We start from the raw sequence: 23669 nt of genomic DNA on the forward strand, positions 1-23669 counted from the left end.
AATTTGAATACATTTGTGATTAGAGATGAAAAATATGTCTCTGTCTGCTGTTTTTTTTTTCACTTTAGTGACTTATGGCTGTCTATTCCCCTATGTAATATATCAGAAAACAGCTATCCCGTGCATCTGAGGCTTAAACATATCCTTGGAAAGAGCAGATCCCAGAACCAAATATTCAAAAACTAAAGTTTCAGTTCTTCCTTAGCGGTTATATGTTGACAAGTACATTATGATCCATTCGGATAAAGGCTCTTCGAGTAGTTGTCAGTAAGATCTATGTTTAAACATTGCAATGAAACTTCCTAAGCAGACCAAATTACAAGAGCGAACTGTCAAAGAAAGGAAGTTATCAGATAAGCATAAATCTTTCAGTGTCTTCCACAGTCACAGGGAACAGGCACATCTGCAGGATTTCTGAAGCTGTAGTTTCTCAGCCTAGAGAGAAAGAACACGTTATGCAAATGATGGACAATTCTTAATGCCAGGTTTCTTAGGACCTAGGGAGTTGGTCCCTAAGGAAGCATACAACAATGCTTCAAATATAATACTGCTGAAGACTGAAAGCTGAAGTTCTGCAGCTTTGGATGATCAATGGGGGTGTACCGAACATTTTGTTAGAAGCAGCATAGATATTTTTCAAACTTTGAAAGAATAAGAATAGAGAATGTTGAAATGGTGCTTGCATTGCATACATGCGTTATGCCAACTGATGCTTGTGCTCTCCAATACTTTGTTAGTTCAAACTGGCAGTCTATCTAGCTCTAGAGACACTTTTTAGATGGATTTATGTTTTAATTGCTCTCCAGGTTTACCCTCACACATTATCTCATGTCACAGGTGCAGCACTCAATCTTGACTGAGTGTCTGTAGTTTGAATCAGATCCCATCTTGTCTCTATCAGCTATGGCAAACTGACTCTGAGCCAATGCTCTATGGGCAAGTGCCAACTGCCTGTTCATCACCCCTCTAAATACTGAGTAATTTGCATGACTACTGGGATGGTGAAATAATCTCAGAGGATGAGCAGCCAGCAATGTGAAGTATTTATAGATGGGTGTGACGACAGTTTTTAACAGGCTGTACGTATCTGTCCCTAGGACAGATAAGCCCTGCTCAGATAAGTGAGACTTTGATGACATCTGCCCAGCTCTAACATTATATGATTTTGATATGCACAGGAAAAACAAGGGAAAGTACAGACAACAGTCACGGGGCAGGGTCACCTAAAAGCTCTGGACTACACTTGCCCTGTTGTAAATGTTTGGTATGACATGGGGAGAAGCAAAGGTGTACAGTTGAATGTTGATAGCTTTACATTCTTGCAAGAAGTGACATCCTTGGAACAATTAATGATGAAGGTAACAACCACTAATTCACTTCAGTAATGCAGAATGTCAAAGAGAGTGTCCCGGGATGATGACACCCATGAGGCCTTTGGTGGCTCATGCAGACCATCTAAATTAGAAAGAAAAAAATAAGGAAGACAGTAGTGCCTCAGCATAACAAATCCATGGGTGCCCTGCACCATGCAGAAGGCTGACCACAAGGCTGAAGCAATGCATGAGGAAGCCGGTCTGCCAGCCTGGGCTCAGGAGTACATGGAGACTGGGATCAGGGCCTGACTTTCCTAAGTCCCTGGTGCTGGTTGTGGCTGAACTTATGTCATCGATAGTTGTGAACGGGCTTTATAGAGAGTATGCACGTGTGCGTGTCTTTGAGTGGGAGAATAGAAATCACAACTGGCTTGCTATTCCAATCCTGCTTAGAGAATAAATTTTGGATTTTCCGCCACTGAGATCTCTTCTTGCAGGTTATCTAGCCCAAATCCCTCTGTGACAAAATCTGTGACATCTGTATCTATAACAGCCTTTTAAAACTTGCTCCATTTTAGATATCAGAAGGCCATTACGAAGACAGATGAAAAATCAAGGACTGCCCTCTTCAGAATTACTTTTCATTTCCCCTATTTTTAAAATGTATACATTCTTTCTGCCTAACCAGTTGTTTTACTTCCATTCACCAAAGTAAATATATAGAGAGTTCTTTTCCCTCTCAGGTAAAAGCCCATCTTTTTTTCTCTGCTTCCCTTCATACATCTCCTTCTACACCTCTGGTTACATCTGAGTTTTTTCCTGAGTGGTCAATAGTCCTTTTACTTTCAGACAGCTGTGACAGTGATGATAACCAACTTACCTGGGGCTATGTAATCCGAAAGACCTACTGATAGCACATATATTGACAACAGAGAAATCTGCCAGGCAGAGCGTACAGGATGAGTCTCCTGTTGGAGTTTGCCCTTGGTCCCATGCAGGTAAAAAGCTCATAGTGCCCACGTCTTGGTGTCTGCCTCCTCGTGATCTCACCAGACGAAATACCAAAGTGGGCTGAGGATAGTACAGAAATTGGGTTGGGATGTCCAAGAATCCTCTGGGACTGTGCAGTCCCAGAGGCTTAGCAAATCTGACTATTAGATACACTCAAAGAATTGAAGCCTTTGAACTGAAAGTGTTCAGAGTCTACTCTTTCTCCCAGGCACATTCGAGCACTTTCTCCTATGCTTGCACTAGTCTTCTGGCATTAAAACTTTTTGCCTTTTCCTTAAAATGTATTTAGCTCTTCATCTTGACATCTGGAGAAAAGAAAAAAGAGGTGGTACTAATCTAAGTTAAATGTGACAGATAAGCAGCATTTGCTTGCTTTTTTAAAGAGGCCAAAATAATACACCTCAGAGGATTGAACTGTTTTGTTGGTGATCAAAGCACAGAAGAAAGAAAACATGAATCAGATATATCTGTGCTCATCCAAATGTTAACAGAACTGGCGATGCCTCAACCAAGACAAGACTTACCACGTTTTTCCCTAGGAAATAAGAGCAAGGCGTTTGTTCTTTATCCCATAGCAACAAGCCAAGTGTAAAAGTCTCAGTGTGATCAGCCCATTAAGCATGTGGGATTTTTTCATATCTCACAGATGAAGTGCCAGGCTGAAAACATAACCCCCACAATATGTGTACCCTTTGCTTTTAATCTGTATCCAAGGCACAGCCCTGATCTAAATTGGGGTGAGCAAGATGTACAGAGATGGAGCCCTGTTACATCTCTGGACCAGGAAGGACAACTGCGTCAGAAACACTTCAAGTGTCTTAAACTTGCCATTTTTACTTTTAACTTGCCCTTAGTGTACATTATGTCTAATTTTGTCACTGCAGGTCTGTGGAGTTTATCCTGTGGGAAGCATGTGATTTGTAGAGCAGGCTATGGAGAGTAGAACTCTGCATGTGTCTGTTTGTTTGTTTCAGTCTCACTGCCCCTTTTTTCCCAGAACTCTGGACATAACTTCCAGTACTTTAATTTCCTTATATCCCTTAACAGTGTCCCAGTGTGTGTGCATGTTAATCTATGAAAGCTGTTATTACACCTGGTCCATTTGTACTATCTAGTCACCTCCTCAAGGCTTCCTCTGAGCTTTTTAGGAACATATCAGTTAACTTTTGGGTCTTCCCCTCCCAAAGATGATTTTCTCGCTGTCCTTGCTGACTCTGCCACAGTATTCATAGTTAATCTCATTGAAAGATGATGCAAAATACAAGTTTTAGAGATAGCAAAACTTTCTAGGGAAATGGAGAGTGAGCAGCAGTAGACGGAAATATTTACAAAATAAAAGGGAACATATCAGTGGATAAAATAAGTGGTGTAACAAGGAAGAAAGTAGAAAAAAGTACACAAAATATGATTGAATCCCACCCTTGCTAGAGATGTAACCCCCAGTTCTGAACGTTCAGCTTTATTTTCTTAGGAAATAGGCAGGGGAAATGATGACTTTTTTCAGGCAGACACACTGAATCCATTCCCTACCACATAAAGCAGCAATTCATTTGTGCTACTGCTGTCTGTCATTGTGTTCCATTTTTTTCTTTCTTATCACCTTGCTTAAACTTGAAGGAAGCAGAAAGTTCACCTATGTCATTTGCTGGCAGCTGAAATTCTTTCTCAGTTTCTTAATGGAGGCAGGAATAGCTCCCAAGATCGAGCACTAGGTGTCCTGAGGCTTTCTTGGTTAGTAAAAGGAGATGACAAGACTGGAATCTATTAAATCTGCTGCTGTCTCCTGGGCATCGTTCATAGATTTTCTGTCAACCCACAAGATCCTCTATTACTATGAACAGTGTAATTAGTTTATAATTAGATGTTAATCACAAATCTATGAAAGAAGCTTCCAAATATTGACAATGGTTAAGAAAGTGAAATTACCATATATAGCTAATTAATTGCTGGTTGAAAATCTGTGAAAGGAAATGAATTCTTAAAGCACCTTATAATCCCAGTAGCAGAAATTGCTCTTTCCTACTTCCAGCTTCAGCAATTATTTGTATATCTCTGATGTCCTGAAGGAGATAATTAGGACAAAATATAAAAATAGTGTTTTCAGTCTAGTTCAGTTCTGTTCTGAAAAATGTGTTAAAACAGCACTTTTTTATGCAAAAGATCAGTTCCCTCTATGTATTCCAAGCCCTCTTTCCACACTACCTTCACCCCCCTGGGGCTGCAGGGAACACCTCAGAAAGGAAGGGTAGCCAAACATAAAGTATTCAGCATAAAAAAAGGTAAAAGAAAAAATAAATTATATACTTGCTCATTTCATGGAAAAGAAATATTATTTTGCTGACATTTTTCTCTTTTTGACACTCATTACTCATGTCTTACCCATAGCAAAGCTATGCCAACCTGAGAAAGGAATTTTCACATATCTTAAATTGTCATTACTTATTTGCTTATTCATATTATCCTACTGTCACACACTGAGGCCTCATTGTTTCAGACATTGTACCAACAAAAAGCAAAATGATGGTTCTTGCCTCAAAGGACTTATAGTACTCTGAATGGATATAGGCAGATGACAGAATACAAGGAAGCAATGACACAATAAGGATGAGTGGCAATGGTTGCAGCACACACATAGCGCAAAGTATTCTGTGGGTTTTTTCTAATGGGCAGGAAAAGATAAGCAAATTTCAAGTGTATGTTGCTGAGCATAGTTGAAATATGATAAGGAAGCAGCATTATGGATGTTTATGGGAAAGCTTTGGCCCCAGGTGATGAGCAGCATGGGAAAAAAAGTAGGAAAAAGTTTATTTCAAAATGTAGCAACTGTGAGGTAAGGATATGTCATGGACCAGCCTGGATGAGATATGATCTACTGATCTACATATTTCATATCAATAAGGTGGTATGAGACTGTGAGAAGCACTGAGAGTAAAAACAGACCACTCATGCTTGATACTATACATAGAAGAGAGCTGGTGAAGAAGTTCAAAGAGAGAGGAGACATCAGTACATTCCTGGGCAAATTGTTTCTCTCTGAAAAAAAGCTGCTAAGTAGCAAAAGCTGCCAAGGGACTGTGGTGTTTTTGTACTTGTCTACTTCCTTCCTTTGATTCATGAAGGGATCATGGAGAAGTGGGCAGCAGCTTAGAGTCCATTATTGGATCTGACAGCACAAAAGAATAATTTATATGAATGAAAAATAAGCAATGCAACCGCTCCTTTTTTTCCTTCCTTCTGTGTGTGTGTGTGTACACATGCCCACGTCTTGGGGGGGGGGGGGGCATGTTTTTTGTTTGTAACAGAGAAGTCTCTATTTATATCAAGAACTGTCAGGATACATGGAAAATGCATAGTACTGAGAATTTCAAAGGTGTCAGTCAGGAAAACAAATGAGTAACTCCTGTGGAATTGTACACAATGTTATATTTACTAATATCAAGTGAATTTTTCATGGTTAATGTTATTACAGTAACTGACCACTTGTACCGAAGTGCTAAGCAGTGGTATGGCCTGGCATACAACTATTAAGAGAGCTTTTTAGAAAGCTGGTCAAAATTAGGAAATGAAAGCTATTCCTTATATTCCAGTGAGCAATGTAGTGAAGAACTGCTGAAACTGTTTACAACATGAAGGCAGCTCAGCAAATAGCTCTGCACATTGCCAATTGCATTGCAATTCTGGATGTTGTAGAAGGTCATACCACTTGGCACACCTGCCTTAAAAATTGTTGAGGAACTAGGCAGAGGATTATCTCCTAAATGAGGGCTCCCACATTCTCTGTGGGGATAGGCCTTCATCAGCTGGCATCACAACAGCTCTCTGGCCGTCAGAGAAACATATATACTCCAAGGAAGCCACTATGGTGGCTCTGTCTACTGCAGCATGGGAGGCAGAAACAAATCCTCAGTCTACTGCAGGCTCATGAGGCCTGCCTGAACAAGAACACAACCCCTTCTGCCAGCACTCTAGGGCCCAGACTAGGACTGCAACCCTTCATCCATCTTCCTGGGCTTCCTAAAAGCAGGCTGGGATTTGCCCTGATTGGAACAGAGATTGTTCACCTAAAGCAATTTAGGTAAGCCAAAAATCTTAATCTTTCCATCTTCACCGATTGATGTGACTTCCAAGAAGATGTTGGTAGCAACAGAAAATACGAAAATTGTCTGTACCATTATTTGGAGCTCATTAATTGCTTGTCCAAAGTTAATTCTAGGACTGGTAGGCTTCTCATAAGTGGTTTGGATTGTTTATTTTGTTGGTTGGAATAGTCATAGCTGCTAAGCCACTCTCCATCATATTTGAAAAGTTATGGCAGTCCGATGAAGTCCCCAGTGACTGGAGAAAAGGAAATTTCACGCCCATTTTTAAAAAAAGTAAAAAGTAGGACCCTGGGAATTACTGACCAGTCAGCCTCACCTCAGTACCTGGTAAGGTCATGGAACAAATCCTCCTGGAAGCTATGTCAAAGCATACGGCAGATAGGGAGGTGATGAGAGACAGCCAACGTGGTTTCACCAAGGGCAAATTGTGCCTGACTAATCTAGTGGCCTTCACAAATGGTGGACTGACTGCATCAGTGGACAAAGGAAGGGCAACTGATGTCATCTACCCGGAATTCTGTAAGGTCTTTGACATAGTTCTCCAAAACATTCTTGCCTCTTAATTGGAGAGAGATGGGTTTGATGGATGGACTATTAGATGGATATGGAATTGGCTGGATGGCCACAACCAAAGAGTTAGTCAATGGCTCAATGTCCAAGTGGAAACCAGCAAGGAGTGGTGTCCCTCAAGGGTCCATACTGGGACCAGTGCTGTTTAATATCTTCATTAATGACATAGATAGTGGGATTGAGTGCACCCTCAACAATTTGTGGATGACACCAAGCTGAGTGGTGCTATTGATATGCTTCAGGGAACGGATGCCATGCAGAGGAACCTTGACAGGCTTGAGGAGTGGGCCCATGTGAACCCCATGAAGTTCAACAAGACCAAGGGCAAGGTCCTGCACTTGGGTCGGGCCAATCCCCAATGTCAGTGCAGACTGGGGGATGAACGGATTGAGAACAGCCCTGTAGAGAAGGACTTGGGGATTCTGATGGATGAAAAATTGGATATGAGCTGGTAATGTGTGCTTGCAGCCCCAAAAGCCAATTGTATCCTGGGCTGCATAAAAAGAAGTGTGGCTGGCAGGTCAAGGGAGGCAATTCTCACCCTCTAACCCGCTCTCATGAGACCCCACCCGCAGTATTGCGTCCAGCTCTGGGGTCCCCAGTACAAGACAGACATGGACCTGGCTAGAGCAGGTCCAGAGGAGGGTCACAAAAATGATCAGAGGGCTGGAACATCCCTCCTGTGAAGAAAGGCTGAGAGAGCTGCAGAATTGCTTAGCCTAGGGAAGAGAAGGCTCCGGGGAGACCTTATTGCAGCCTATCAGTACTTAAAGGGGACTTATAAGAAAGAAGAAGGAGGACCAGGGCCTGTAGTGACAGGACAAGGGGCAACAGTTCTAAACTGAAAGAGGGTAGGTTTAGATTAAATATAAGGAAGAATTTTTTTGTGATAAGGGTGGTGAGTCACAGGAACCAGTTGCCCGGAGAAGTTGTGGACACCCCATCATTGAAAGTGTTCAAAGTCAGACTGGACAGGGCTTTGATCAACCTGATCTAGTGAAAGATGTCCCTGCCCATGGTGGGGGGGTGGACTAGATGATCTTTAAAGGTCCCTTCGAACCCAAATGATTCTATGATTCTATCATTGGCATAACAGGATCTATCCAGTGGCTCACAGCTGGGCCAGCTTCCTAGTAGTATCCTTTCAGCCACTGGGTAGAGGTTTTTGTGTCATTATGCTATGTTTCTTTGCTTGTTTTTCCCAGAAGAAAAAAAAGTTTTGGAAAAAAATTTCTGGAGATAGTGTTGCATTTTCCTAGCTTTGATAGTCCTGAATGCACATGTATAATGTAAAGTTATATACACAGCATAAATCATTGTGTAAATGTTTTTAATACCCAATTACAGTGCAAGGTCACTGCAGTGAGACTCTGTTGACCTTTAATCTGTACATTTTTCCCTCTATCAGGCTCCTGTTAACTCCATGTTTTGCAGAGTAGTCTCTCAGCCTGAAGCAGATTGCATGTTGAGTGGCTGCAGCGTATTATGCGCACAAGACTTAGGTCATGGATCTAAATTTGCTGCACAACATATTCTTTTCCTCATTGTTCCTCTTCCCTTTCCCTCAGTTCAACCCTTGCCTTGTGGGACTTGCCTAATGGACTCCGTTTGTCAGCATACACATATTTACTTCACATTGTTCTTTACAGTCAAACTTCACTAGTACATCTCCTTGCCCTCCTTGCTTTTGGGAGGCTAAGGGGATACCAGGGAGCTGAAAGTGTAAAAGTGTCCATCTTAACAAATCTAACATGTACTAGCAAGGAGGTGCCCCTTTTGATAGATCAGGCAAAACATTCTTACTAACCCAGCCTTATTCATTCCCTTCTGCCCATCTTTTCTCAGTGAAGTTGCTACCTTCTGACTCCTGAGAAAAATCTGTTCAACCATTCTCCCTTACTATGCATTCCTGTTTCCTTCAAGTTATGATCAAACAGAGTTTCCTGCCCTGTGCTGCAGATGAAGGCGGACTGCCTCTTCAATCACTGATGTAGCTATATAGCTATGTTAAGAAGTACCAGCAATCACTTTCCACCTCCCCAATCCCCTTCCTCAAAGCTTTTCTGCAGGGCATGGAACTAGGCTGATTTTGAAACTGGCTTAGTTTAATGCTTTTTTTAAAACTGATTGAAATGTTCTCCACCCCTTCCCAGTACCATGCAGGCTGAGCAATGGACACCCCAAAATCCAGATTTCTCTCTGTGGCTAGCAGCAGAGATGAAGGTAGGTATTAGTTATGGGCTGCCCTCCAGTCTTGCCAGAAAGAATGGGTCGGCCATAAATGAAGGTTTTAATAAAGGATTTCATTAGTGAAGGAGGTGGGAAGCTTGAGGGAGGAGACTTTTCTCTGTACTTGCCTTTCACCAGAAGATGTCCTGGATTTGCCCTTGTTTTGATTGATAATGTATTCCTCCAGCAGTACAACCCACCCTTCTGTTTCCCTTCATCATACAGCTGCACATTGTGCTGATGGCTTGGGGGCCTTTCCTCATATTACTGCAAAAATGGCTCTTGTTCAGTATGCTGAAGATGCTCTCCATTTGACAAATATTTCCTCTTTTTATTCTTTGCCCTAAAATATGCTGTGCTATTTGTCAGCATTAAACTGCATGTGCTTTCTTGGTTCTGCTGTGCCTGACTGCACTGCTACTTTGTTTATGCTAGTACTGATTAGCCAAATTGGAAGTCTAGAGCTTTTTTTGAGACTCTTGCTAATAACATTTTCTCAGTCTGAAAGAAACATATAGTTAGGTGTCGAAGGCAGAGAAATCATCACCAGCATGTGCTTCCTCTGCTTGCAGATATGCTGGACTGCTGTCATCAGATCTCGTACACAGAGCATGGTCACAACTGGTAATAACTTGGATAGGAAATGGCATCATGCATGAAAATTCAGCAAATGAAGGTAGTATTAGAATCAGACGACATGCTTGTTTGCCTGAACCTTTACTGAACAGGTGCTTCAGCATTGTCTCAGGGTCCTCAGGGAAGTGTTTAAATTTAATTCAGGAATAAAACCAAGCTCCCAACTGCTTGAGATGATTAAAAATCCCAAGACTCTTTTTGTAAGAATAAGAGCATGACCCTGATATCTTGGCCAAATTCCAGGCAGTGAAATTACAGTCTGCCAATGTGAAATACGCCTGTCATTTGAATTGCAAAGCTATTCTGAATTCCCACTGAGAACTCCTGTTGAGTTTTGCATGCTTTAAATGGTTGCCATGTCCACCACTTAGATACAGCATTTCTGGAGTAGGACCTGTAAGTAAGTCTATCTCTAAAGCACATTGGAAGGGAAGAAATAAATTAAAGACAAAGTACCATCGTTATTTCCTATGTTAGCACTATTATTTTCTCAAACTCTATCAAGCCACCAATTACTTTTATTCTTCTTCTTAGTGATGTTGGTTTGAGATTCCTCACAGGAAAGGAGATGACTGAAAGATAGATTAGAAAAGGAAGAAGTTGGGATAAAACTAAAACAGAAAATGGTATGCATGATAGGCATGGCATGCTAGCACTTCAAATGCTTGGTCTCAGGAGGAGGATGGCTATTGCATAAGGAATTTCATTTTTTTAATTGATGCTTTTTTAATGAGTTAAAATAATGAAACAGACATATGCAACCACACTGAAATTATCTTACCTATCAATTATAGTAGATCTTTATGTGACAGCTCTACCACTGCAGGGTGCGAATTGGAAGGAAGGATTCAATAGAATCTATGCTGCCCCATTCCAGTAGCCCAAGCCCATTATGTGTGATATTTCCAGCCTCATCAGAAACCTATGGAACAAGAAAATTCTGGGTGGAGTTAAACCACAAATTACATTTAATATATTATGAATTGACCAAGAAAAACATAATTGTCTACCATGCCAGGGGTGTGATTTACACAGCACAGAGAAAAGAAGCAGCATTCATGTTGTCCCATCCAGTAATCAACTGATCCCTTGCCAGAGAATTGGAGCTTAGGACATTTCTATTCCACCTCTAAAGGTGATCATGGCACTAATGATTTTGCCTCCATTCTTTCTGGACTTAAAACCTAACTGGACATAGGCTATTATTTGAGGTTTTTAACTAGGGATGATTTCCTTTTACCAGACCCTTCATATACTCCCGAAACTCTGTAGGCGAGCAAGTATCATTAAAACCATAGCCAAAGGAACCTTGGTTATAAGCAGTTTGTTAGGAGCACATATAGGAACTGTTAAGCCTCAAATAAATGAATATTGCATATGCTCCCTCCTTCCAGCAGTGTTTTGGTCACTACCGTCTGTCACTAGCAGACCTTCTGCCTTTGGGCTCAATTCTGGCAGCTGCTTTCATTGCCCTTATCTTCTCATTCAAGCCCAGTTTTTTATTTCCTTCTTTCTGCTTTTCTGCTAAGGGCTGAAAAGCCTCCCTGCTCTGTGATGGAGTGCCATAGGGGCAATGTGCTTAATCTGCTGCCCCCTCCTTCCATAGAAATTGTGAATATGAGCAGATCCCCAGGGCTTCAGAAAACAACCCCATCTGACCTTACTCTACTTCTTTCTGCATGTGGATTCAAGGCCAAAGACAGCATTGGGTTTAGGCATTAACAGTTACTTTCCATGCCTGAGAGACAGCAGGACTGGTATGGGCACAGGAAACGGTAGAGATGTGCCAGGTATATTGCAGCTCATCTAGCTTCTGCATGTGCTGAATAGTCTGGCTGCCTCTGGAGCCAGAGCTGCCATAAGGGGGACCAGCCCTTTGAGGAAGGTGCTACACCTAACTCTACATGCATTCCCTTAGACAAGAGCTTGCACCATCCTGAGAGTCTTTTCTGAGAGACAGCAGATGTTCTTCACTCTCCTAGATATGCTTTTGTAAGGCCCCTTACAACTGTTCTTTAAAAAGGCTTCTGTGGGCTTTCAAAATGCTTTCTGAAATTGGGAGAAAAGGAAAAGGAGTGTCTTTCCTTTGATATGAGTGTGACTTTTGATTGGCCCAACTGGAAGTGTTGGCCTGATGCAGAATAAATATTTTTGATTTATGGGGTCCCACTGCTGTGCAGAATTTCCAGAAGTTATTTTTCTAGACCATGACAGGCAAAAAGGTGTATTTTTCTGAGGTTTACAACATATTCATTTTAAATGGAATCATAACTTTTCTTTGCAAACCTGACTTTCTTGTTTGCTATATGTCTTCCTTTCTCAGTCTCTCCCCATTCTTTTTCAAATGTTAGGCCACCACCTAAATTATTAAATATAATATCAAGTATACGTAGGACTAGATAGAATAAAATCAGTTGTGTTCATAATTTAATCTGAATGATGTGGTTAGAATCATACCTCAAAAGCATAATACAATTTTGTCGTCTGACTATACATATTTGGGAAGGGGGCTAGAAGTGATAGTAAGCATTTAGAACTCATGGGTTCTTCACTGCCAGTTAAGCTCTGTATTTCTTTCTAGTGCGATAGTTATACCCAGTGCAGTATGTTCTGTGTGAGTATGTATCCCTTCTGAAATACACAGCTGCTCAAACCTGGAGAATTCTTCGTTTTCTTTAAATTGGCTTGAAATTAAAGTATTCTCTCAGTTACAATTACATTGTAAAGAGATGATACCAGTAGTTTTGGTAGGTTGATTTCCCATGTCAGAAGAGACACTTTTTTCCCCAATGCACAGATCAGAAACTGAAAACAAGCAACATGAAATGCAACATAGTGCAACATGCAGTGAACTTAGGAGCAGGAGCAGTCTTCTCACGTGACTTGAAACCTCATGGAAAATAATGGCTAGTAACAAATGCCATGCTGTCATCAGAGACCTGCATTTATAGAGAAGAAGAGCTTTGACAAAAGTTTTAGTCTTTAGCATTTATCATACATTTTTAGTGCAAATATACTCATGGGTCAAAAATTAGTTATGCAGCTGTCAAACTTTGTTGACAACAAGGTTTTGGTTTTTTTACAACCAGGGGACCCTCTCTGAGGATTGAGGATGGCTTGTAAGAGATGGGATCCAGCTGATCAAGCAGAACAAAAAGCATCTTTGCCAGCTGGCTGTCCAACCTGGTGAGGAAACCTTTGAATTAGGAATGATGGGGAAGGATGACCAGCAGTGACATGAGGAAGTGGTGGATGAGGTTGGGGTGTGGGGTGATGTAAACAAGAGGGATGTTGTAATCAACAAAACAGTGCAGAAGGGAGCCCCACCCAAACATATCCACATAAATAAGGAAGTGCCTACCAGACAGAACTATGGGGAAAGCTCCCATGACCTTTCTGGGAAATCAGCATGACTTGCTGCCTCTCTGAAGTGAACAAACAGGAGGAATTAGAGGTCTGTGTGCAGTTACAGAGTTATGAGCTCATTGGAATCATGAAGACATGGTGGGATAGCTCACATGACTGGAGTGCTGTGGTAGATGGATACAGGCTATTAAGGAAGGACAGGCTGGGACAGCAGGAGGAGATCACCCTTTACATGTGACAGCAGCAGAGTGCATGCCTACAAATAAACAATGAGCTGGTGAGAGCTGATAGATCAGGATTGGTTGGCAGACCAACATGGGTGACATTGCGGTGGGTGTCTGCTACAGACTGCCTGACTAGAAAGAAGTAGATGAGGCCTTCTTCACACAAATGGAAGAATCCTTATGTTCACAGGCCCTGTGCCTTGTGAGAGACTTGAAGCCCCCCAATATATGCTGGAAAAAGATTACAGCAGCACATGGGAAATCCAAGATGTTTTGGGAGTGCATTGATGACATGACACAGGTGATCAAGGAGCCAATGAGGGGAGATGCTTTGCTGGACCTCAAACAAACAAGGAAGAATTGGTCAGGGATGTAAAATTCAGGGGCAGGCTGTGGTGTCCATGAGATGGTGTTAAGGATCCTGAAAGAAGGATCCAGAGCAAAAAGCAGGACCACAGCCTGGACTTTTGGAAAGCATACTTCAGCCTCTTCAGAAATCTGCTTGGAAGAATCCCATGAGATGCAGCCATGGAGAGAAGAGGTGTCCAAGATTTTCAAGGATTGCCTCCTCCAAGCTCAAGAAAGGTCCATTCTGACACATAGGAGGCCTTCACGGATGAACAAGGATCTTCTAACTGAACTCAGACATAAAGGAACTGTGCAAGAGGTGGAAGCAGAGAAAAAGTGACCTGGGAGGAATAAAGAGACACTGTATGAGAATGCAGGTATGGGGTTAGGAAAGCCAAAGCCCTTCTGGAGTTAAATCTGGTGAAACATGGGAAGGGCAACAAAGAAGGTTTCTACAGACACATAAACTGCAGAAGGAAGTTGAGGGAAAATACAGGACTGTTGCTGAATGGGACAGGGGATCTGATCACAAAGAACACAGAAAAGGTCAAGGTGCTCTTTGCTGCCTTCACCTTGGTCTTTACTGGTAAGACTTGCCTTCAGGAATCCCAGGGCAAGGAGCATCTTGTTAAGGAACATTTAAACAAACTGGAGATACATAAGCCCCTGGGACCTGATGGTATGCACCCACAAGTGCTGAGAGAGCTGACCCATGTCATTGCAAGAATAATCTTGATCAGCTTTGAAAGTCTGTGGCAACTGAAGGAGGCTCCTGAATACTGGAAGAAAGCAATTGCCACTCCTGCCCTCATGAAGGGCAAAATGGAGGATCCCGGGAGACACAGGCTGGTCAGCCTCCCCTTTATCCCATGGAAGACCATGGACTGAATCCTCTTCAAAACCATTTCCAAACACATGAAGGACAAGAAGGTCATCTGGAGTAGTCATCAGGGATTTATGAAGGGAAAATCATGCCTGACTGAGCTCATAGACTTCTACAATGAGGTGACTGTCATGGTGGATGAGCCGTGGATGTTGTTCATCTTATCTTTAGCAAGGTTTTCAACACCATCTCCCGTAACATTCTCACTGACAAACTGATGAAATGTGGGCTAGATATATGGACAGTGAGGTGGATTGAAAACTGGCTGAATGGCCAGGCTTAAATGATTGTGACCAGGACACAAGGTTCAGCTAGAGGCCAGTTACTAGTAATGTACCCCGGGGATCAAATCTGGGGCCAATACTGTTTAACATCTTCATTAATGACTTGGATGACGGGACAGAATGTTCCCTCAACAAGTGTGAGAGGAGTGGTTGATAGACCAGAGGGGTGTGTTGCCACTCAGAGGGGCCTGGGCAAGCTGCAGAAATGGGCTAGCAGCAACCTCATGAAGTTCAACAAAGGCAAGTGCAAAGCCCTGTATTGAGGCAAGATTAATCCCATGCATCAGGAGAGGCTGGGGGGTTGGTCAGCTGGAAAGCAGTGTGGCAGAAAAGGAACTGGTCCTTGTGGACACCAAATTTACCGTGAGCCAGCAATGTGCTTTTGTGGCAAGAAAGACCAAGGGCATTGAGAGTTGCATGAGGCAGAGCACTACCAGCAGGTTGAGGGAAGCGATATTTCCCCTGTACTCATCTGGAGTGCTGGATCCTGTGCTGGGCTCCCCAGCACAAGAGAGACATCAAAAGACTGGAGTGAGTCCAGCAAAGGACGATAAAGATGGTGAAGGGAAGGGAGTAGGACAAGAGGCAATGGGAACAGGGTAAAATACAAGAAATTTCATTTAAACACAGGAAAAAGGTGTCTGTTTGTTTGGTTGGTTTTTTACTCTGTGGGACAGGTTGCGCAGAGAATGTGGAGTCTCCATCCTTGGAGATATTCAAAACCCAACAGGCCACAACCCTCAGCAACCTGCTGTAGCTGACCCTGCTTGAGCAGGAAGGTTGGGTTAGATGGTCTGTCAAGGTACCTCCCAACCTCAACAATTTTACTACTGTGTGATACTTAAAAACTGAGTGATAATTCTTCTCAGCCTAATTATTTGGACAGCCACTTAAGATGTGTTTGGGCAATAGTGTCAGATAAAACAAGCAAGAATAACCTCTGTAAAAGGATCATTTTAAATAAACTACAGGACTTTGCATCAAAATATTTATCATGTGAAACGGAAAAAATTGAGGCTGGAAGTAATATGTTAGGCAGGGCTGGTACCTGTTTGAAATCTGGCAGTTATGTTCTAAATAAATTGCAGCAAATACAGCTGGCCTCATAAAGCCTTGGAAATCAAATTACTTGAAATAATTAATATGTGAAATAAACATGAGTGTCAGGATTTCCATATCTCATCTTCACACCCTCTTCACTTTTACCTGCCTCCTTCCCTTTGGGATGTTCAATCAACTGGAGTTTTTAACATGACAAGAATGTGTAAATGATAAAATGGAACTTTGTCAAAAATAATGTCAAGTGGCAGGACTACTCTGACACTCACAGTGCATTAAAATGGAATAAAAGTAACATCAAATGAAAGTGCCTGCAGGAAAGGGAGTGGATATGTAACAATGTAACATAGAAAAGGACCTTTGATTTAATGAGGTTCAATTTCATAAAAGTGCAGATCATCAAATGGGAATGTCATTGAAGTAATCAGACAGTCCTGCAACTTCCATCTTATTGTTAAAGGAGACAGCTAATTAAGTGTGGGTACCATCCTGAATAACAACAGAAAGCACAATCTAATGTGATTAAGATCAAAACTGGGCCCAGAACTGAGCATAAGTCTATTGCTCTGCTTGATGCTGAACACACGCAGCAAACATTTGTGTGGTCATACTGAACAGAGGTTATCTTGCTTTTTGCTTGCTGCTAAAGGCTGTGCAGCAAAACTTGTTATTGGTACTTGTTTTGAATCATAGATGATTCTTCTAACAGAGATGAGGTTTTTGACTGGAGTAGGAATGAGGCAATTAATATACACTATCCATATAATGTCATATAGAAAATAATAATTGTGCCTTTCCTCTTGTTTAAAAGGATTAGAAAGATCTGTCGTTGCCCAAAATTTGCTTTAATTGCTTCAGCTGTATTAGCAATAGTAAACATATGAAAAAAAAAAACGCCTTTTCTGTTCCTACATGACAAGTGGGACTGTGAGATGAAGAAAATGAGTAAAGGGGCAATAATCCATTGCAAAAGGCTCCTTTGACAGCAGCATCAGGGAAACTGACTGCAAGGGAACTTGTAGGTGGTGTAGGTTTCTTAATGGGAAGTAAAAGGTAGAAGATGTTAGCAGGTCTGTGTGTAGCACACACCTGTGTAGCAGGGGTGTTTCAGGAAAATTGAGAAGCTACTGCTGTGCTGATTGAATGTCCAGCATTGAGGGTGTTATCATGCGCTGAAACTTCTTCCTCACATACAGTTGCCTGAAGCAATTTTGGCTGCTAGTGTCCTCTGGAGTCAAGGTATTTCTGGAAAGTGCTGTTAGCATGGCCACTCCTCAATTCTCTGTCCTGCTTGTGTTTTCCAAAACTATGTGAGGGCTTTTAGAAGCTACATGCAGTTTCTTCCACAGCCTTTTCTACCAGGAACATGCTTATTAAATGCTTACTTTCTGGAACGTTTGTCTAAATCAAACATCCAAGAGGTTTCCTGTTCCTCAGTAAACACTTTTCCATGTAAATTCATTTCAGCCCAAGGCAAATCCCAGGGGACAGAGCTTACTACAGCTCCAGAGCATTTAGCAACAAATACATGAATGTCTCCTTAAAATGTGGTTAAATACAGCAAGATTTTCCTTGGATGAAAATGTGCATGTCTTTCTTAACTTCTACAGGAGTTATGTAGATATTCTTATTCATGTTGATGGAGTGTCCCTTGAGTTTGTTGGTTTGGATTAGACAGCTTTTCAGAATAGGGTTACCTGTTTCAGATGAAGACTTTGTTTTAAATTCATACGAATGGCCTTATTATCTTTCCAGTGCTCCTTGGAGTCAGTCAGGGCAAAACCACTATGAGAAGAGTCTGTTTTGCCATTTGTTCTTAGCCAAATCTAAGTACAGAAAAGAAACCCACATAGGAAAAATAACTAACAAAGAATTTGTAAAACAGTGCAAACTTTACTGAGAAAAAAGAGTATCATTCAGTTATTGCTAGTTCAAAAGACTTCATTTCACAGTTTATGTGCTATAGTTTATGTTTCTATGTTCATTACGAGGCCCAGGCAAATGATTTGTGTGAATTCATTGAATTGACCTAAGACGTTCCTGGGACTCAGCTGGGCACACAGTGCAGTTACCTTGTCAGTTTGCAACATGTGCTGGTACCCCATGCTGTGGAAACACACCTCAGAGTGAATGAAGGAGGGGGAATTCCAGTTATCTAAAAGGTGAAACCTGGCAAATCAGGAGCTTCTCTCTGAATCTCGCTTTAACTGGACTGCATAATGAAGTGCCAAACCCGTCATGTGTTCCTATGTTCATTCTGTATCCCTTCAGGTCTGCATTCGGCTCTTTGGGCAGGTTCTAGCCATTGCTGAAGGCCTCCCTGCAAAGTGTTCTGGTTTACAAGTAGCAGTGGAAGCATACAAGCATCAGCTCCTGGAAAAAGCTGAAGGCAGAACTTCATGGAGTCAGGTTACAAATCCTACCTGCTAACACATGCTGAAGGGATGTGCCATCTCATCTTCACTATTGTTGTTACACCCAAATGTTGACACATGGTACTATCACATCTTCACTTTGCGGTGTGCACATAGCTTTGAACATGCAAAGGACTGCTAGGGACACAGTGGGAGCAGGTCTTATCAAAAGTAAGAGTTAGTCATTTCCCTGCCTTACCAGACCCAATATCTCTGTATTTTTCTTTTTAATGTAGTTGTGTGTGTTCTTTTTTAAAAATACAAGTGCTGTACAGTGTGTAACAGTTTTATCCAGGAAAAAATAGCCAAAAGCACATGCAGATGGAAAGTTAAAGTGGTTTAGGAGGTGCAAATACAATTTATGATCAGTTAAAGTGAGGACAGAAGAAGACTCTGGCAATTTCCTTTCTATTCGTTGGTGTGATTGCCATGGATATAGACTGAAATGACAGAATAGTTACTGAAGTGGTGTGTATTTCTGCCTTGAATAAAATAACATACACTCTGCATAAGAAAATACATTTTTTTTCAGGTTGAATAGGCTTTTCCCCTATGAAATCAGGCATGTGCCTGATTAAATCTTACTGCAGTCTTTTTACACAAGCCATTCATGCCATAAATATGGAAGACTAACCATGGAAATATTGAGAGTCCATTTTACAGGCAAAGAAACTGAAGCACAGAAAAGGAAAATGATTCATTCGTTGTCCAAGAGGGAGCCACTGGAATATGTGTGAAGAGCAACCTGCTTTTGAATCCCTGTCCAACTCTGTAACTACAAAACTATGCTTTCCAACTAGAAATAATAGTCATTCTTAGGGGATGCAGAGGGTTGTGATGTTTGCATCAGCCTCGTGCTAGGCCTCTACATAGACTGGAGCAGCACCTGAGGTGCACAGGCCAGGGTGCTTTCCTTGAATTCAGAAGCTTTGTTGTCTTCTACTCTATTCAAAAGGGTTTGCACATGCTGTCTGTAAACCCCTTCATAAATAACGTTACGTTTTCATGGGCAATCTGTTAGTGGTGCTTGCCAAATGACTAAGCTGTTGCATAGTTTAGGTAAGATGGGGTTAATAGGAAGATATAGGGAGCAAAGTTTAAGAAGATTTTTTCATTCTGTCATGACATCTCTGCTGGATAGGGAGATCTTTCTGGCAGAAAATGGTATTTCACTTGGTATTGTGACCTCTTGGTGAAAATGTGACCAAAAAGACAATGTGGTGAGTTTGAGATGCTCTTGGAAAGACAGCACAGGTTCACTTACGATGGAAAGACTATTGAAAAAATTACTGAGAAAACTGAGCTAATAGCTGCATTAAGACGTCAGCAAAAGCAGTATAAGGGAAGAACTCATGCACTATAGCTGGTTATAGTGGGGTAGCATATTTGTTCAAGTAAAAGAACAAGCAGGGTTTGGTAAGTCAGCATGAATGCCTAAGGGATAGGAGGCAGCAGATATTGGTAGAGTGGGATCAGTGTTGAGAAGACTTACTACAACGGTAGGAGGGTTGTAAAAATAAATCTAAAATGTAGGAGTGGAAACTGGCAATGTAGTATGTTTCAGAACCTCTTTTACATAAATTGGGGGAGAATAGGAAACACTGTGAATAAAAGAAATTTAAAACTAGTATGAGAGGAACTAGGGAAAAACAAAGGGAAAAAAAACGATAATATCAATAGGAGGATTCTTTGCACTGAAAGACAGCCCACTTTCTTGCAGTGATACCAAGACAAATTCTACTCTCAGTGCAACTGATGTAAAGCCTGACTAATTCCATCTGTCACTTAAGACTAGTGAAAATCTAAAAGAACTTGCAGAAAACACTGGAATTAATTGGGATTTACTTTGATCTATCTAAAAAGGAAGATTTTACCCTATCTTATATCTGGCAGACTCTTCTCTTTTATCTTCCATTTTAGAGCAGTAACTAATTTACTCCATTCATTTTGGTTTCTTTGTTTTGCTTTTACTCTTCTCTCCCCCACCCCCCCCCCCCCCCTTTTTTTTCTTTTTCTGTTTTGCAGTGACAGCTTACTGGAGCTCAAGCAAAAGAAACCAGGCTCTTCCCCTGTCTAGACTCTCTCTTTAAAGTGTCATGTGAAATGTTCCTGCAGCACTTTCCTAAGACCCTGATAGCTGCTGTTTATGTTGATATGATCCACTCTATAATAGGAGCTTAATATAAGTGCGCCCTTATGTTATGCTTCAAATCACACAGGTTTCAATTCACACTCCCCCAAAAAGCAAAAATGAGATTAACATCTAAATTGAAATTGAAGCTAAAGAAATCTGTGGAAAAAGAAGTCTAAAAAAAAATCTGAGTATCAGTTTTAGGTTTCTTTTTACTCTGTATCTTGGTCGTTTCCCAGAAAATAAGCTCTCAGTAATAAGCACTAAACTCTGTCTGGTCTTGTACCAGGCAGATTTCTCAACTGTGTTGAGAGGTGAAAAAGGGAGAAATTTAACCCCATTTAGTTAATGCCATTAACTTCAATGAACAAGTGGCTCCATCCAGAAAGCCTCAGCTTAGCCTAAGTGAGGATGCAAGAGCTGCAATTGCACCGTCTATCCCTAGTTGGAGGTGCAGGTAAAGCGTATTCCCCGGGCAGTCATTTTTTCCGTGGTCAGTGCCAGCCCCCCCGCCATGTTCCTCGGAGCTTCAGGAAGAATTTGGACATTCAGACATGTTTTCTTTTGGCACCCTACTGCCTTGGGAGTCTGTCTAACACAGAGATGGCAAATGGTTTGAACAAAGGGAAACTTTTTTAAGATATTGTTGTATATCTTTAGTTTATCACCAGCTCTCATGTACATTCTTAAAAAAATGTTCAGAGTAAAGCCAAAGGAAAAAACATAAAATGTTACTCCCCCCACCAAAAAAGCACAGTATGGTTTCCAGCTTGCTTTGCACATGCTCACTGGTGATAAGTAAGGAGTTCCGAGTGGTACATGGCACCTCATTTCTCGTTACCTTCAGTGTGCAGGGAAGACAGTAGGAGGTTTGTCACAAACTTCCAGTGACAGTAGATTTCCCCTTTATGAGCTCCTGAATTGGTCTTTCTCACCACCTGCAAGTTAAGGAGTCGGTTAGAATCCATGTGAAAAATTCTAACAAAAGAAATTACCAGAAAAGAACTGAAAATAAGAGGTGATGAAAGGAAAGGAGAATGGAATGAGGAAGTGTAAGGGCATCATCACTTTTTTCACAATTTTAAGCACAGGCATCCGATGGTGGAAATCTGAACATTGCATAGTAATTAATTCTTACACTAATGAAACTATTTTAAATGTACTGTAATATCTTTCTGAGGAATAATGCATGCTACTTGAAAGCAAACTTGGCATGATGAGGAGGAAAAGAAGACATACTCTGTTGTGGTATCCCCTCACATATTTCTAAACAAGAAGCAACTTGAGCACTTCAAAGAGTTATTGCTTGTTGCACTCATGACAGGTAGTTAGCTATTGTGACACTGGAAGGGCAAGAGGTGTTTATGCGACATTGACCTTCATAACAGTACAGCAAAAACCAAGCAGTGTGTGAAGGAAAAGAGTGTGTTGATCTTTTTCTTCTACATATGCAAAAAACAACCAAACAAAACCCCTGAATTCTTGAAAGGTGTTGGTTCAGCCACTTGCTCCACCCAGTCCAATCATCATCTAGCCAAATTCACATTAATTTCCGCAGGGTTTCACTTGAACAGAAATAATCAAGTAAAATCATTAGGATTTGGCCCAGGAATATATAAATCTGCTATTATCAGATTTAGTTACTGTTATCAGTTTAAACCAGCAGGCTAGCTGAGACAATTTGGGGAACCTGATCCCACCCTCCCTATTTAAAAAATCAAGATACACTTTTAGAGGCAGGTCACAATGAGTTTGAAGTTTGAATTCCCATGGGCTGCAACTAGCGCAAGAGCAAGCACTGTTTCCATTTCACTTACAATGGACCAGATTTCCATAAATCTGTGCATTTATAAGACTTAAAGATACCATGGCTCTATATGAAATCACAGCAATTACACTAGCAGAAATTGAAAATGGGCATTTATACCGACTTAGTCTGGGTCAGCAATAAAGTAAATTAAAATGTGTCTCAAAAATCCAAGGAGTTATGTGCTGCATTTTAGGTCAATAAAGATAATGACAGTGTTTGAAGCTGTATTACAGCTGGTTTTATAGCCAAACCTTTAGAGAAGAGTTGTGAGACTGACTGAACTGCATGTTTGAACTTCTGCCTAAGAATTACTATGCTAGGCAGAACACCATCTAGAAAACTGGGAAAATTCAGTTAGAAACACAGCTCCGTAGAGTTGTGTTAGGTACTTTTAGTGTTACTACCCAGATGACAGTTCCTGATCCTGTCCTTACTCTTCTTAATTCCCTCTACAGTAGCCAGCATAGGCATGTACATGTATACACTCAGGTCTTCCAGGCTGAGAAGTGTAACATAGCCATTCTTAAGCTATTCTTATGCTAAACAGGGGTTAGAGTGTAAAATCTTTTGTTATTTTATCTACTTGGACTTGTTCAGTTGGGGTTTTTCTTGAAGCACTTATAGTAGTTCATATTTAACGTGGTGTAAGGAAGAAAAAGAAAATGGATTTCTCACCTGATCCACAAACCTTTAGACCTGAATACTGAATAAAAACCATGTCCTTTATTCAAGACAAAGTCCGTATGTCAAATATATGAACCCTAAATATAATATCTCTTTTTTTTCTTTTCTCTCCATGTGTCATTCCTGCCTGCCTGCTTCTCCAGCTTGTTCAAGTTCCTCTGAATCAGAAGCATTCTCCTACATTCTAGATATACAGATTTACCTGAACAGCCCATCTATCAAACTTTCAACTTAGACATAATGTCAAGCTCATGTTGTCATATTGCCATGCAGAAAGTCTGCGCCTTTCTTAAAGCAAGATAACAGTAGTAAAAGATGAACCACTATCAAATTTCCAAAAACATCTCTAGGGTTTATTTTAGCTACTCGTTTAAAAATATTTTTTCTTCATTTGCTTAAAAATATAAACTATTTCTTCTGCCCTCTAACACTTGTGAGAAGTTACCTAAATTAACATTGTCAAAAAAGATGGATGTCTCTTTAGACTCACTGACAATTTCAAAGAATTTACCAAAAATATACACAGAAAAGTCATTGAAATAAAAAATTACTTGCACAACACAATCTGACAAATGTCTGCATATATCAGAAATAAAAAAAACTTATG

The sequence above is a fragment of the Pygoscelis adeliae genome, unplaced genomic scaffold (genome assembly GCF_000699105.1).
Source record: "Pygoscelis adeliae isolate BGI_AS28 unplaced genomic scaffold, ASM69910v1 Scaffold45, whole genome shotgun sequence".
Classification (NCBI taxonomy): domain Eukaryota; kingdom Metazoa; phylum Chordata; class Aves; order Sphenisciformes; family Spheniscidae; genus Pygoscelis; species Pygoscelis adeliae.